The sequence below is a fragment of the Anas acuta genome, chromosome 1, assembly GCF_963932015.1.
Source record: "Anas acuta chromosome 1, bAnaAcu1.1, whole genome shotgun sequence".
NCBI lineage: Eukaryota > Metazoa > Chordata > Aves > Anseriformes > Anatidae > Anas > Anas acuta.
In genome coordinates, this window is record NC_088979.1 from 37,312,817 (window position 1) to 37,329,394 (window position 16,578).

The window sequence follows — 16,578 nt, forward strand, 5'->3', positions numbered from 1 at the left end:
CGACAGGTTGACCATGAGCCAGCACTGTGCCCTGGTGGCCAAGAGGGCCAATGGGGTCCTGGCATACATTAAAAGGAGACAGCAGGTCAAGGGAGGTGGTCCTCCCCCTCTGCTCTGCCCTGGTCAGGCCTCATCTGGAGCACTCTGTCCAGTTCTGGTCTCCCCAGTACAAGAAAGACAGGGATCTCCTGGAAAGAGTCCAGCGGAGGGCCACAAAGATGATATGGGGCCTGGAGCATCTTCCCTATGAGGAAAGGCTGAGAGACCTGGGTCTGTTCAGCCTGGAGGAGAGAAGACTGAGAGGGGATTTTATTGATGTTTACAAATATCTTGAGTGTGGAAGACAGAGGGATTTGGCCAACCTCTTTTCAGTGGTTTGTGGGGACAGGACAAGGAGCAATGCCCACAAAATGGATCACGGGAAGTTCTGCACCAATATGAGAAAGAACTTCTACAGGGTAAGGGTGATGGAGCACTGGAACAGCCTGCCCAGGGTGGTTGTGGAGTCCCCTTCTCTGGAGATACTTAAGGCCTGTTTGGATGCCTACCTGGGCAGCCTGCTCCAAGGAACCTGCTTTGGCAGGGGTGTTGGACCTGATGATCTTTCGAGGTCCCTTCCAACCCCTTCGATTCTGTGATTCTGTGATTCTTGAAGATAGAAATGATATTAGTCAGTTCTCCACCCCTTAAGTACCTCCTCAACCACCAAAACCTTTCAAATAGGGTTAACACCCTATCTGTCAGCTCAGTGAGCACATTTAAATGCTTTCCATATGATTCCATTGACTTGTGTAGTACCTAAGTAGTTCCTAATTTTATTCTATTCTACTCTTTGTAGTCTTTCCTCAACTTTTTTTGACGTGGGAAACCAGAAAACAGGCCTTCCCAGAAAAAATATATGAAAAAGACACTGTAAAGCTCATATTATCTGTGTTATTTGTCACTAGATGATCAGCCTCATTCAACAGCAGTTCAAAATTTTTCTTTATCGATTTTTTGCTACTGATAAGTTTGTTAAATGTGTTATTGCACTAGTCATCTCCCACCTATTCATTTTATCCATGGTTTGACCTTCTTAATTTCATGCCTGGGATGGATGGACATGTTACAAAAAATCTGAGGGGAGGGTGTCAATAGGTTGGAGCCAGTCTCTTTTCAGTTGTGCCCAGGAAGAGGGAGAGAGGCAATGGGCACAAACTGAAGCACAGGAAGTTCCATCTGAATATGAGAGGGCATTTCTTTCTGTGAGGGTGACAGAGCACAGGTTGTCCAGAGAGGTTGTGGAGTCTCCTTCTCTAGAGATATTCAAATACTGCCTGGATGCCATACTGTGCAGCATGCTCTAGGTGATCCTTCTTGTCAGGTGGTTGGACTAGAGGTAACTTCAAAGGTCCCTTCCAACCTCAGCCATTCTGTGATTCTGTGAATAAATGTGGACTCAAGAATATACATGGAAAGATGTACATGCATATTCTTCCAAGCCAATGCTATGAAAGAAACAAATTAATGGAAGACTATAATAAAATTGAGGTTATTCTAGTTATTCTTGCAATCCAGTTATTGTAATCCAGAAGTTGCATAGGGAACAAATGAGGAAATAAATATAGGTTGTTATATCTTAATCAATACTCTTATCTGTGGAAAAGACATCCATAAACAGGTGGAAAAAAAAAAAAAAAAAAGTATCATTCTTAGTATCTCAACTGTCAGTAATTTTATGAAGAACAAGAACAACAACAAAACACTACTTACTTTAGTAGTAGTAGTAGTAGTAGTAGCAGTAGCAGTAGTAGTAGTAGTAATTTAAGATTCAGAGAAATATGTGACTAAATTGCAGCTAAAAGTACATTTTTAACATAATATTTTGCTGTCAAATAAAATTAATTAACATGTAAAAAGGAAAAGTTTTACAGTGATATGCTATGAAAACTAATTCGACTGCAGATCCAAAAGGGAAAAAAAATTCTACACGTAAGAAAAATAAAAAGAATAACTCACAATAAAAAATAAAATAAAATAAAATAAAATAAAATAAAATAAAATAAAATAAAATAAAATAAAATAAAGTAAAATAAAATAAAATAAAATAAAATAAAATAAAATAAAATAAAATAAAATAAAATAAAATAAAATAAAATAAAATAAATAAATAAATAAAAAGTCAGATTTTAGATACTAAATATTTGGCCATTTGCTCACAGAGCAGGATCCCAAACCAATATTGAAAGTTCAATATTGAAAGACGGCTTTTGACACCGTCTCCCACAGCATTCTCCTCAAGAAACTGGCTGCTCTTGGCTTGGACTGGCGCACGCTTCGTTGGGTTAGAAACTGGCTAGATAGCCGGGCCCAAAGAGTTGTGGTGAATGGAGCCAAGTCCAGTTGGAGGCCAGTCACTAGTGGCGTCCCCCAGGGCTCGGTGCTGGGGCCGGTCCTCTTTAACATCTTCATCAATGATCTGGATGACGGCATTGAGTGCACCCTCAGTAAGTTTGCAGATGACACCAAGCTAGGTGCGTGTGTCGATCTGCTCGAGGGTAGGAAGGCTCTGCAGGAGGATCTGGATAGGCTGCACCGATGGGCTGAGGTCAACTGTATGAAGTTCAACAAGGCCAAGTGCCGGGTCCTGCACCTGGGGCGCAATAACCCCAAGCAGAACTACAGGCTGGGAGAGGAATGGTTGGAGAGCTGCCAGGCAGAGAAGGACCTGGGAGTGATGGTGGACAGTCGGCTGAATATGAGCCAGCAGTGTGCTCTGGTGGCCAAGAAGGCCAACAGCATCCTGGCTTGTATCAGAAACACTGTGACCAGCAGGGCTAGGGAGGTGATCGTCCCCCTGTACTCGGCTCTGGTGAGGCCGCACCTCGAGTACTGTGTTCAGTTTTGGGCCCCTCGCTACAAGAAGGACATCGAGGTGCTTGAGCGGGTCCAAAGAAGGGCGACGAAGCTGGTGAGGGGCCTGGAGAGCAAGTCCTATGAGGAGCGGCTGAAGGAGCTGGGCTTGTTCAGCCTAGAGAAGAGGAGGCTCAGGGGTGACCTTATTGCTCTGTATAAGTACATTAAAGGAGGCTGTAGCGAGGTGGGGGTTGGCCTGTTCTCCCATGTGCCTGGTGACAGGACGAGGGGGAATGGGCTAAAGTTATGCCAGGGGAGTTTTAGGTTAGATGTTAGGAAGAATTTCTTTACTGAAAGGGTTGTGAGGCATTGGAACGGGCTGCCCAGGGAGGTGGTGGAGTCACCATCCCTGGAAGTCTTCAAAAGACGTTTAGATGTAGAGCTTAGGGATATGGTTTAGTGGGGACTGTTAGTGTTAGGTCAGAGGTTGGACTCGATGATCTTGAGGTCTCTTCCAACCTAGAAAATTCTGTGATTCTGTGATTCATAGTATCATAGAATGGCCTGGGTTAAAAAGGACTTTAAAGATCATCTAGTTTCAACCCCCCTGCTCTGGACAGAGTTGCCAACCACTAGAACATACTGCCTAGAGCCTCACCCAGTCTGGTCTTACATGCCTCCAGGGATGGGGGCATCCACAACCTCTCTGGGCAACCTGTTCCAGTGCCTCACCACCCTGTGAGTGAAAAAAAAAATTCTCCTAATATCTAACCTAAATCTCACCTGCCTTAGTTTAAAATCATTTCCCTTTGTCCTATCTCTATCAACGCATATAAATAGGTGTTCCCCCTCCTGTTTATATGCTCACTTCAAGTACTGGAAAGCCACAGTGAGGTCTCCCCAGAACCTCCTCTTCTCCAAGCTAAACAAGCCCAGTTCCCTCAACCTTTCTTCATAGGAGAGGAGCTCCAGCCTCTTAGATCGTCTTAGTGGCCCTCCTCTGGACCTGTTCCAAGAGCTCCACATCCTTCCTGTGCTGGGCATCCCAGGCTTGCACACAGTATTCCAGGTGGGGTCTCACAAGAGCAGAGTAGAGGGGGACAATCACCTCCCTCTCCCTGAAGGCCACCCCTTTTTTTATTGCAGCCCAGGACATAGATGGCCTTGTGGGCAGCAAGCATGAACTGCTGGTTCATATCCAGCTTCTCATCCAGCAGGACCCTCAAGTCCTTCTCTGCCAGGCTGCTCTCAAGTTCTTCTTCTCCCAGTCTATATATGGATTGCCCCAGACCAAGTGTAACACCTTGCACTTGGCCTTGTTGAACCTCATTAGGTTTTCACGGGCCCACTTCTCCAGCCTGCCCAGGTCGCTCTGGATGGAATCCCTACACCCTATTATATCAATTGCACCATTCAGCTTGGTGTCATCTGCAAACTTACTGATGGTCTATACTCTTTGGGTAGAGATGACTACTTTGTAAAAATAATCCAAACAAAGAAACTAAAATCAACCCTCTCTTCTCCCCAACACAGGATGTGCCTGTACTTAGCTAGTTACGAACGGGAAAGTTTCCAGATGATTTCTGAAACTTTAACAAGTCCTTTACAAAAATCCACTGATTTTTTTTTGTTTGTACACAGAGCTAATTATGTTCTATGCTGAAACTGTGTTAATATTGCTCTCAAGCATGGAAAAAGCTAATGATAATGTTGTCCCCTTAATAATAATATACTTCTTTTTCTTTTCCTTTTTCTTTCTCTTTCTCTTTTTCTTATTCTTTTTCTTTTCTATTTCTTTTTCTTTCTCTTTCTCCTTTTCTTTCTTTCTCTTTCTTTCTCTTTCTTTCTCTTTCTTTCTCTTTCTCTTTCTCTTTCTCTTTCTCTTTCTCTTTCTCTTTCTCTTTCTCTTTCTCTTTCTCTTTCTCTTTCTCTTTCTCTTTCTCTTTCTCTTTCTCTTTCTCTTTCTCTTTCTCTTTCTCTTTCTCTTTCTCTTTCTCTTTCTTTTTCTCTTTCTCTTCTTCTTCTTCTTCTTCTTCTTTTCCTAAAAAAAGGCAATTTTTTCTTGCTGATTTATCAAATCTCTTCTCTGCCTGTTAAAATAATTCCTGAGCAATGTCCTAGAATAAATCGTGTCTTAGAAAGGACAAGAAATTTGTTCTGGAAGAAATCTTAACTCTATATAACTGCATAATAAAGCACTTAAAGAAGAACAGTGCTGTAGATTTATAAAAGCATTTACTGCTTCCAAACAAAACTAAGTGAAATAAAACTTGTTCTTCCTGAAACTATATTTTAATGAAAGCAATGCATACCATAAACTTCGAAACATACCATTGCTGGAATTTCCTAGTTTGTTGACCCGTAATATGAATATTATATAAGATGAGATTTTCTACTTTCATTATAGTAGCACTATGGGTTCAGAATTTCTGTTCAGATTTGAATATTATGAATTACACATTGTGTTCAGGGAAAATTTTGTATGATATGAAATGAAATAGGGTATTCATGTAAAAATTTAATTTAAAAAAGATGCAAAGATGAAGATTTCAGAAATGCTGCCAGGTAGTGAGTTCCATCTTGATTCAGAGGCTGTATATTTTGTCATGACCTTCATTTGCTATTTCTACATCATGCTTAAATTACCTTTGGTCTTTGAAATAACTACTTTGTTGTATAGGTTTGGTGCCAAATTAAAAGACTGAGAAAAGGTGATGGAACAATCTAGTCATTAATTATGAATAATTAATCTTCTTGAAACTACGCATTATTTATTTATTTATTTATTTATTTATTTATTTTACTAGACCATTGACTTGAAATGATGAATATGAGCCAGCAGTGTGCCCTGGCAGCCAGGAGGGCCAACCGTGTCCTGGGGTGCATCAAGCACGGCATCGCTAGTAGGTCAAGGGAGGTGATTGTCCCGCTCTACTCTGCGCTGGTGAGGCCTCACCTCGAGTACTGTGTGCAGTTCTGGGCACCACAGTATAAAAAGGACATGAAATTGTTGGAGAGTGTCCAGAGGAGGGCTATGAAGATGGTGAAAGGCCTGGAGGGGAAGACGTACGAGGAACGGCTGAGGGCACTGGGCCTGTTCAGCCTGGAGAAGAGGAGGCTGAGGGGAGACCTCATCGCAGTCTACAACTTCCTCGTAAGGGGGTGTCGAGAGGCAGGAGACCTTTTCTCCATTAACACCAGTGACAGGACCCGTGGGAACAGGGTTAAGCTGAGGCAGGGGAAATTTAGGCTTGACATCAGGAGGGGGTTCTTCACAGAGAGGGTGGTTGCACACTGGAACAGGCTCCCCAGGGAAGTGGTCACTGCACCGAGCCTGTCTGAATTTAAGAAGAGATTGGACTGTGCACTTAGTCACATGGTCTGAACTTTTGGGTAGACCTGTGCGGTGTCAAGAGTTGGACTTGATGATCCTTAAGGGTCCCTTCCAACCCAGGATATTGTATGATTCTATGATTCTATGAAAAGTCAGAGGTTGGAGTAGTTTTTCTCAGTTTTTCTCTGTTTTTCTCAGTGGAAACATTTAGGGATATTTATTTCTAAACAAGGGATGGATCTTTATGATATAGAGGAAAAATAAGTCAAGATTCCAAAGAGCAATCAGCTGTTAATGATTTTGATTTTTTCTTGGACTTGTAACTCTCCAGCACCATACTAAGTGAAAGCACCCAAGATTAAGAAATGCTTACACAAGTGTTTACTCTCTGTTTTTCTATTAACTGTACTCTAACTAGAACCAGAACCTCTGGGAAAAGTGTCTGAGCAGTAGAAGGCTCAGAAGGGTTGTGAGACTCCTCTAGAGGCTTAAAATTGTAAAGAATTGAGAAAAGTGGACTTTCCAAATAAGGAAATCTCTAGCAAGAGGTCATCAGCACTTGCATACAATATGTAGATGGTCTCCTAGCAGACTGGCTTCCATCAAGAGCAAGCTATCCAGTGAGGTCAGAAATACAGCAATAGAGGTTCACCTTATATAGAGGAGATCTATTTCTTTCCCTGAGACAAATACATCTTACTTTGGATTAAACTTTCAGTATTTTTTTTGTCTCTTTTATTTTTGAATCAATTACAATAACATTTATGCTTTCATATGAATAACAAAAAAAAAAAATAATAATAAAAATAGTCACCCTAAAATCCTGGCCTTTCATACTATGTAATAAACAAGCTTGTATCTGCTAGATAAACAAACAAACAAAGCTATAATGGAACATGTATGATAAAAATCTCTTTTAATGTATTTATCTTTCTATTTTGCAATGAAGATGAGGACTAAAATTCAAACAACTTTTGTGGAAATTTCCACAATCCTAAATATCAGATTTTATGTTCAATTTGTTTCTTTTTTGACAATATATAAAATATACTACACAGAAGCATAGAAACAGGAAATGTAGTGCTACTATACTCCTAGTTTATAAATGATAAATATTCTCTATATTTCAGGGAGAATTACAGTGATGTAGTCAAACATCTGAATTGTATACTAATTTAAAGCCCCTCTCAATTTCTTCATAGAGAATGTAATCACTCTGAAGCCATAAGTTGTAATGTGGATATTCTGGAGATATTTTCTTGGTAAAATTTAAAAATAATTTGCAGGTATCTATAGACACAGTTGTCCCTGTGTCCAGTGTCCCTGTTTGTTATGGAGGAAGGTGTTGAATGAGTGGTTGGATTATGACTAGGTCCTCTCTCAAGACAGCATTGAAAACTATACTTGCAATATCTCATTTTTCAATCACTATATTGCAAATGTATAAATGAATGCATAAATGAATTATGACAAATTCAAATATTTCTAAAATAGCATGTTGTTTTTCTTAATTAATATTTCTAACAATTCTCTATCTTGTATAGATTTTGATTTATTTATAGTCACCATCCCCGGGGGTGTTCAAGGAAAGATGGTGCTTACATGCCTAAGACGTGGTGCTGAGGGACATGATTTAGTGGGTGACATAGTAGGGTGATAGCCAGATGGTCTTGAAGGTCTTTTCCAACATGAATGGTTCTATGGTTCTGTGAAAAGCCATTTGTTGTGAAAATGCATAATGTCTGATATCATTAAAAAAATAAAAATAAAAGTATGTAAACCATTAAAATAAAGTATCAGCTGTTTGTGACATTTTGAACTGGGATGATATTAAACTTATTTTCTTCTGTTATTACCTTGGTTTTGTTTTATGGGTGAAAACAGCTGCTAGAGCTTGACATATGGATATGACATAGCATATTGAAAAGGCCTTTGAAATATCAGGACATTAGAATTTATGCTGTGAAAAGAAAGAAACATATTGAGGTACTAAGCATGTCATATTAACTAGGAATAGGCTGGTACTGTTATATATGAATTTAAAAGGATTCATTAGATGCTTATAATATAGTTTGGAAAAAAATATTTCCCAACATGCATTTATATAAATAAGTGGAACAAAATAGCAATGATGGAACCTCAACACAGCCAGTAAGACATAAGGAAAAAAAATCTGGAAAATAAAAGGAAGATCTAAATTTATACCTTTACTCAGACCAGTAAAGATTTACTCAGATTTTGGTACCCATGGAAGAAAGTGATACCTTGGTAGTTTTACCTTGTTGGGCAGCTGAACTCCATCACAACTGCTCCCTTATTTCCCTTCCTTAGAAGAATAGCAGGAGAAGAAAGTATGTTGGGAGGAAAACAAAACAAAACAAAACAAGACAAAACAAAACAAAACAAAACAAACAACACCAAACAACAAGAGAAAAAAACACCAACTCATGTTGAGATAAGGATAATTTAATTAAAGAGAAGAGGGGGGTGGAACAAGCAGAGGCCACACAGAAACACAGAGAGAAAAAAAATACATTTTACTTCCCATCCAAGAGCAATGACTGTCCACTTCCTGAGAAGCAGGATTTCCATACCAAGAGCAGATTGTCTTTATAATAGACATCTTTATAACAATGGAATACCTCTTTGGTCAGTTTAGGTCAGCTGCCCTGGTGTGTTCCCTCCACACCTCTAGGCTGCTGGCTCCTGGAGGGGGGGAGTTTTGGAGGGATTATTGATACTGTGCCAGTATTGTTCAGCAATAGACAAAACACTGGTGTGATACTAATGCTGTTCTAGCTACAAGTGTAGAGAACAGCACTGTATCGGCTGCTGCAGGGAAAGTTAACTCCATCCCAGCCAGATCCAGTACAGATAGTCAATATAAATAACACTAGGATAATGTTCTAAGAACATAAAATCTATATGCCATTCAGTAACGTGAAATCCTTTAGTTTTAACAGATGTAAACAAACAAGTTTTTTCCTCCCACAGAAGTGCCAGACTCCTCAATATCACATAGACTTGTAACACTATTGTGACCCTGTAAAGAAGACTTAAACTTTAAAACTGAAAAAATAATATTTGCTTCCTATATGTGCAAACGTCTTTCTGTGGTATGAAAAGTATGTTATGTGTTTGTAGAAACATGGCTGACTTCCTAATCCATCTAAATGTTTACATTAAAAAAAAAAAATCCCAGCTATTATGAAGAGATAAAGGACACTGTTTAGAGTCTTGTCTCTTGCAATAGTCCTATAGCACACAGTATTTTTTTTAATTTATTTTAAAATAATTTAAATGAAAAAATTGTTAGTCTCATTTATGTATTTAATTATTTATTTATATTCCATGTGTTCTGCTAGGGAAAATATGGTTGTGAAGAAGCAGCAATGATCATTTTTGTAGACAGTGCTGAAAGTAACATCTCTTACAGAGTTACCTATTTTTATTATTATTGTTGTTGTTTGTTGTTGTTGTTTTATTTTATTTTATTTTATTTTATTTTATTTTATTTTATTTTATTTTATTTTATTTTATTTTATTTTATTTTATTTTATTTTATTTTAATATCAGTTGTCCCTTGAAGACATTGAAAATAAAAGGGAAACAGGGAAAACAATGTATAAATAAATGACAGATCTAAAGACTGGTTAAACACAATAAGAAAATTAGATATCTATAAAAACTTTAAGAGAATCTGAGGTTCAAAAATGAAAAGTGTAGCTAGAGAAGTTCAAATAGTGAACAGTTGTCATTCACTTAGAGCAATGTATTTTTAGCATATTTTTATCTAATCTTGTTTAGCATATTTTTATCTAATATTTTATATAATCTTATTTGCCTTTAAACTTTTTAGAAAACAGACAGGATTCAATTGCTTAAATAGAAATGCTTGGTGGCATCCTAAATTATCATAAAAATATGCAGAAAAACTGGAGATACAATGAAAATGCTGCATTTTTGTTCTTTGAGAGGCATAATTACAGGTCATGAGAAACACCCAGGAACAGTAAGTGAGTTAATACATTAGATATCTATAGATATTGAGTCCATTGACAGAAATGAAAACAATGAAACATTAGAGACCTTATACACATAAAAAATAAACCCAAACTTTTACACTGTAGAAAGTCAAATAAAATGAAATTTGTGTAATTTAATATGTATTGAAAACTCTACCCAGCCTCGTCCTTAATAAAAATTATATCTTCCCTTTGTGTTATTTTCCTTCTTTGGAATTTTACTTGTTAATTTCAATATTTAACTTGTAATCTTTAATAATAATAATAATAATAATAGCAACAACAAAAAAATCCCCCTGGTTTTCAATAATGCCAATCACATTGAAATGCTATTCATATTTATTTATTGTCTAAATTCCAAATTCTATCTTAACTTTTCTGGTAATTTGAAAATTTCCTCCTTTGTTCCTTCACAATGCCTTTAACACATGTCTATACTCAGGTACACATTCAAGAGTTTAGACCCCTAAGACTGTACAATGCAGAAACAAAAAATGTGGCTTGTAGGACTGAAGAAAAAAAAACTGAAAGTATACACTTTTTTTTTTTTAGTATTGTATTATGAAGAGCAAATAGAATTTAGTTGTGCCTGATACGTGAGGCATTGGTTTTGCTGCAAATGCTTGAAAAATCTTGTGCAAATGTGGCTTTTTATTCAGTCCCCTCAAATAAAAACAGATACAATCACAATACTAGCTTTGGGACATAACTATTAATGTAGTAGAGCCTAATACTAAATATAATTAAGTTTCAAAACCACCATAGATTATCAAATGATATGTCTGATATAAAATTACTATTACATATTAATTCTCTGGGAAATCAGAGTATGAACTGTGTGCTTAAATTAAACCAATCCAGTAAAAAGCTAAAATCAATACACAGCTAATATACCAAAAACTAATACATAGAAAATATGGCTTCTAGTCATAACAACATTAATTAATCAAACAATCAATCAATGAAAAGTTATATAAAGTATTAGGAAACATAGTTGGTTTTATACTTAACTTTAAATACTGATAGTTTGCATTGTAGCACTGAAAAAACATTGAGGAACATATTGCAAATTAGCATAAAGTAATCAACAATTTCGAGTAGCTAAAATTTGATTATGTATACATAAATCAAGCACTTCTGAAGTTTATCAAGTGTTTCTAGCTTTTGTTGTTAAAATTCATCATAAGACCATCTTAAAAGCAATTTGATTACAAAAAACATAAACAAATCTAGACATTTTGCATGTCCAGATATCTCCTTGATCATAGTCTTCATAGTCTTTCTGTTTTTTCATTGTTGTTTTTGTTTCTTTTTTTTTGTTTGTTTGTTTGTTTGTTTTGTGTTTGTTTTTAAATCTTGTCTTATACTAAAAAGATTATTCTTCTCTAATTTCAGGCTATTAATTCTTTCTTGTATTCCTTGTGGTATCCCCTTACTGAAAGAGGGAACACCAAATCTTCCAGCCTCACCCAATACTTCTACCCTATCAAATCCTGATTCATGTGCACTTTCAATTATAACAACTTGTACATTACTTTCTTGAGCAGAAAATTGTATGTGTGTATGTTTGTGTTCATGTGTTCATGTATGTATATGCATCCTTCTATCTCCAGTATAAAATACGAAATAAAATAAATAACATAACATAACATAACATAACTAAAATAAAATAAAATAAAATAAAATAAAATAAAATAAAATAAAATAAAATAAAATAGTATTGGTGGTCAGTTAGTGAAAAGCCCTATATAATTCTAAGGAAGAGTCTGTGGAAGTTATTACGCTTACTTGATGTAGAATATTCCTTTGTAGTGCATAGTCCTTCTAAATTAAATTACTAAATTGTAGGGAAATAATATTCAGTTCTGGTCTTTCCAGTACTGAAGAGAATGTAGTGCTTACACTTAAGCATAGTCATCCTATGTGAAGGAGATAGGAAGCAGGAGTTGAAAGCCATATCATAGATGTACTATGTACATAGGTGTACATAGATGCCATATTGTAGATGTACTTTATATAACTGATACCATTTCTTGTTTAAGAGTATATGAAAGCAAGCCAGGAAGGTAGTGTCAGCTTCTTATAACATGAATCAAACAAAGAAAAGCAGCCACGTCCTTTGTACAAATTCATAGTCATACATATGAATTTGAGGGAAAATGGACAGGACTACTTGGAAGTTTGGACCTGAGATATTATTCTCATAATACAGAGGTGAAGGTGTTATATAAAATGCTTTTATGTTCATATTTTTGAAATGCTTAGAGAATTTGCCTACGTTCTTTGAAATTAGTTCACAAATTCTTAACACACGATGGCTTTAGAATTCTTTGAAAAGCATAATATAAAAGCTAGTGTCTTTACAAACATGTACAATGAGTCATGTTGTGGAATATTTCAGTCAAACTAACTGTAAAGTCCTGCGTGATTTACTACTGTTTTCTATTTGCATATCATTAAGATAAATGAAACTACATTTTCCCTAAAGATTGTTTTAAATAAACTATACAATTCTTAGACAAACCAAAGATGACTTGCTGGAGTTTCAGCCTAAACAGAGAAAAACTAATGCAAGAAAAGCTTATTCTAGAAAACACATTTATTTGGAGATTGGGTTGGAGTGGAATACATTATCTCATTTATGGTTAATACTGGTAGGTTTCATTTCCAAATCTGACAATAGTCATGATGACATCCAGAGAACACAGTGGCTATACATACTCATTTTCAGTTAAGTCACAGAAGAGATGTACAGTATGAAATTCATGTCATACCAACAGCATAGGACTCATATATAAACCATGACTGCCATAGATTTCTGCTTGAATTCAGTCACTGAGCAGCACTGAAAGTTGTCATTATTTAAAGACAAAACTAAAGTGATATACCTTTATTTTTATTTGCTTTTCTCCACACTCCTTAAGAATTCTTAAACTCCTTGGAGTAATGGTATGACAGAAAGAATTATTTGATACACTTTTTAAAGTATGCAAAATCATTTGGCAAAGACTGGAGGCTCTAATAAAGTAGATCATTCTCGATTGTCTTGATATGAATCATAGACACTACGGAACGGTATGGTACAACAATGAGTAGCTGACTAATATAGTGCATTGGTGCAATCTTTTACAGACATTTTAAAGCCAAATTCAATAGCCATTTATTTTCTAGAAATATGTTATTCAAACATTCACAGAGGATATAGAACGAGAACAGACAAACACAAATAAAAAACTGAGAATATGAGCTGTATTTAATTTCATCCTTTTTTTTTTTTTTAAGATTAATGAATACAAATCTGGCTCACATTTTGAGTCAACTTGTCACTGAAATAAGTTATGTAGTACCTGTGTTTTTCTATTTCCAGTTTAATATAATAATAATAATATATATTTATAATATATATATAATAATAAAACTAATGTGTAGTTTTCTAGTACAATAAATATGATTTTGCTTCCTCTAGCTGTAAAAGCAGTTTGCAATAAAACCAAAATTTTTAGTGGTTATATGTTAGCCACTCATTTTGTTTACTATTGCTATATCTTGTATTTACTGGAACTCTATTTGAACTTGCTGAGAATTCCTTCTCTTAAATGTATGATATAATGCTTATCCATACCACAGGCAACGAAGCTTAAACTCCTATATATGTGGCAAATGTCCAGGAAACAACCATGAATAAGTAAAATTGTTAGCACAATATAGAACTGCTGAGCAATAAGGAAGAAGATGACAAACTATAAGCAATAATAAAAGAAGAAAAGAAAAGAAAAGAAGAAAAGGAAAGAAAAGGAAAGAAAAGGAAAGAAAAGGAAAGAAAAGGAAAGAAAAGGAAAGAAAAGGAAAGAAAAGGAAAGAAAAGAAAAGAAAAGGAAAGAAAAGGAAAGAAAAGAAAAGAAAAGAAAAGAAAAGAAAAGAAAAGAAAAGAAAAGAAAAGAAAAGAAAAGAAAAGAAAAGAAAAGAAAAGAAAAGAAAAGAAAAGAAAAGAAAAGAAAAGAAAAGAAAAGAAAAGAAGAAAAGAAAAGAAAAGAAAAGAAAAGAAAAGAAAAGAAAAGAAAAGAAAAGAAAAGAAAAGAAAAGAAAAGAAAAGAAAAGAAAAGAAAAGAAAAGAAAAGAAAAGAAAAGAAAAGAAAAGAAAAGAAAAGAAAAAAACAACACACACTCAAAACTGAAGAAAAACAGAAGAGGAAGAAATGGACATCATCAACATTGCATTTGTCCTGACAATAACTCAGGGTGTTCACATCTTTCCATGATGGTTTTTCTCCCCTCCTTTGCATAAGGATGAAAAAGAACATCAGAAAAATTAAGAAGAAAAAAGAAAAGAAAAGAAAAAAACAACACACACTCAAAACTGAAGAAAAACAGAAGAGGAAGAAATGGACATCATCAACATTGCATTTGTCCTGACAATAACTCAGGGTGTTCACATCTTTCCATGATGGTTTTTCTCCCCTCCTTTGCATAAGGATGAAAAAGAACATCAGAAAAATTAAGAAGAAAAAAGAAAAGAAAAGAAAAAAACAACACACACTCAAAACTGAAGAAAAACAGAAGAGGAAGAAATGGACATCATCAACATTGCATTTGTCCTGACAATAACTCAGGGTGTTCACATCTTTCCATGATGGTTTTTCTCCCCTCCTTTGCATAAGGATGAAAAAGAACATCAGAAAAATTAAGAAGAAAAAAGAAAAGAAAAGAAAAAAACAACACACACTCAAAACTGAAGAAAAACAGAAGAGGAAGAAATGGACATCATCAACATTGCATTTGTCCTGACAATAACTCAGGGTGTTCACATCTTTCCATGATGGTTTTTCTCCCCTCCTTTGCATAAGGATGAAAAAGAACATCAGAAAAATTAAGAAGAAAAAAGAAAAGAAAAGAAAAAAACAACACACACTCAAAACTGAAGAAAAACAGAAGAGGAAGAAATGGACATCATCAACATTGCATTTGTCCTGACAATAACTCAGGGTGTTCACATCTTTCCATGATGGTTTTTCTCCCCTCCTTTGCATAAGGATGAAAAAGAACATCAGAAAAATTAAGACGGAACAATAAGTGTATTACAATTTTAACTGCACTGTTAATCCCATCTTCTTAATTATTTTAATGAAGGATTTTCAATTTCAGATTTGCAATTTTAATTTTAACCGAAATAGAAACAGATAGTGTTGCCTTTTAATTGGATTAGTAATAAATTATAGGAATCGTAATTTTTGTAACCTTTTTGTACATTACAAAGTTTTGAATACAACAAGTATGGAAAGGAGTATAACTTGATTCTAATTCTTGATTCTAACTTGATTCTAATTCTTTTTAACTTGATTTCAAAGTTTGTTTGTTTGTTTGTTTGTTTGTTTTTTTCTTCTGTGTTTATGTCTCATTTAATAGAATGCAGCAGCATAACTGAAAGCATCTGATTGAGACAAGACTCCAGTGCTGAATATTAATCCTGTTTTTCATTGACAAATTCAAATACATTAAGTGACAACGTATTTAGGCTGAAATAACTAGCTAACATAATCCTGCTTCTTCTTGTGGGGCTTTGCCAACCAAAACCCAGGGGAGTAAGCAATGCAAAACAAACAAACAAACAAACAAAAACTGTATCATTTAATTCCATACTGCTTTATTGGAATTCCTGAATACAGACTCTTCTGTGAAGATGAGTGAAACCACCTTCAGTAAGGTGGATTAATGCAGATAGAAAACATGGATATCTTGAAAAGGTTCAAATCATGGTGGAAAGAATCAACTATTTGAAGAAGAGTGTGGAGGTCAATTTTCACAAGCTTCTACGTAATTGAGGAGTTCTCAAAATCTGTTTGCAACACAGGATTTCACAAAGTGACAAATATACAATTAGGCAGATGTTGTAGCTTGGGTAATTGTCAGTTCTGATGCTCTTTTTTTTTTTTTTTTTTTTTAATCATTTTGAACCCTATAGTTTGTATAATCACAATTAAACATTTTTTCCTCAGAAAATACGGAGGAAGCAAGATATCGATTGTTCACCAGGTTAATATTTATTATATATAATATATAACAGAATTTCTTTGAAGGTGATTCCACCTCTCACTAAGATGTGGTGGTTTTCATTTACAGAAATATGTGAATTCAGGAAGATCTGTTCTATTGTTCTGGAAAACAACAGCAACAAAAATCCTGTCTCTGTTGCTTCTGCAGAATCCACTAACTGCAATAAAAGGAACAAAGAGCTACTTAAATAAATGCCTGACCAAAGGAAGCATTGCCTACTATGAAAACATTCTTTTTGATGATGTTTCTCCTTTCTAATTCCCAGAAGGTGTTTGAAAAATGTGGGTGGCATAGTAATACAATACTGATATTAATTTTGTATGAAGTGGCACA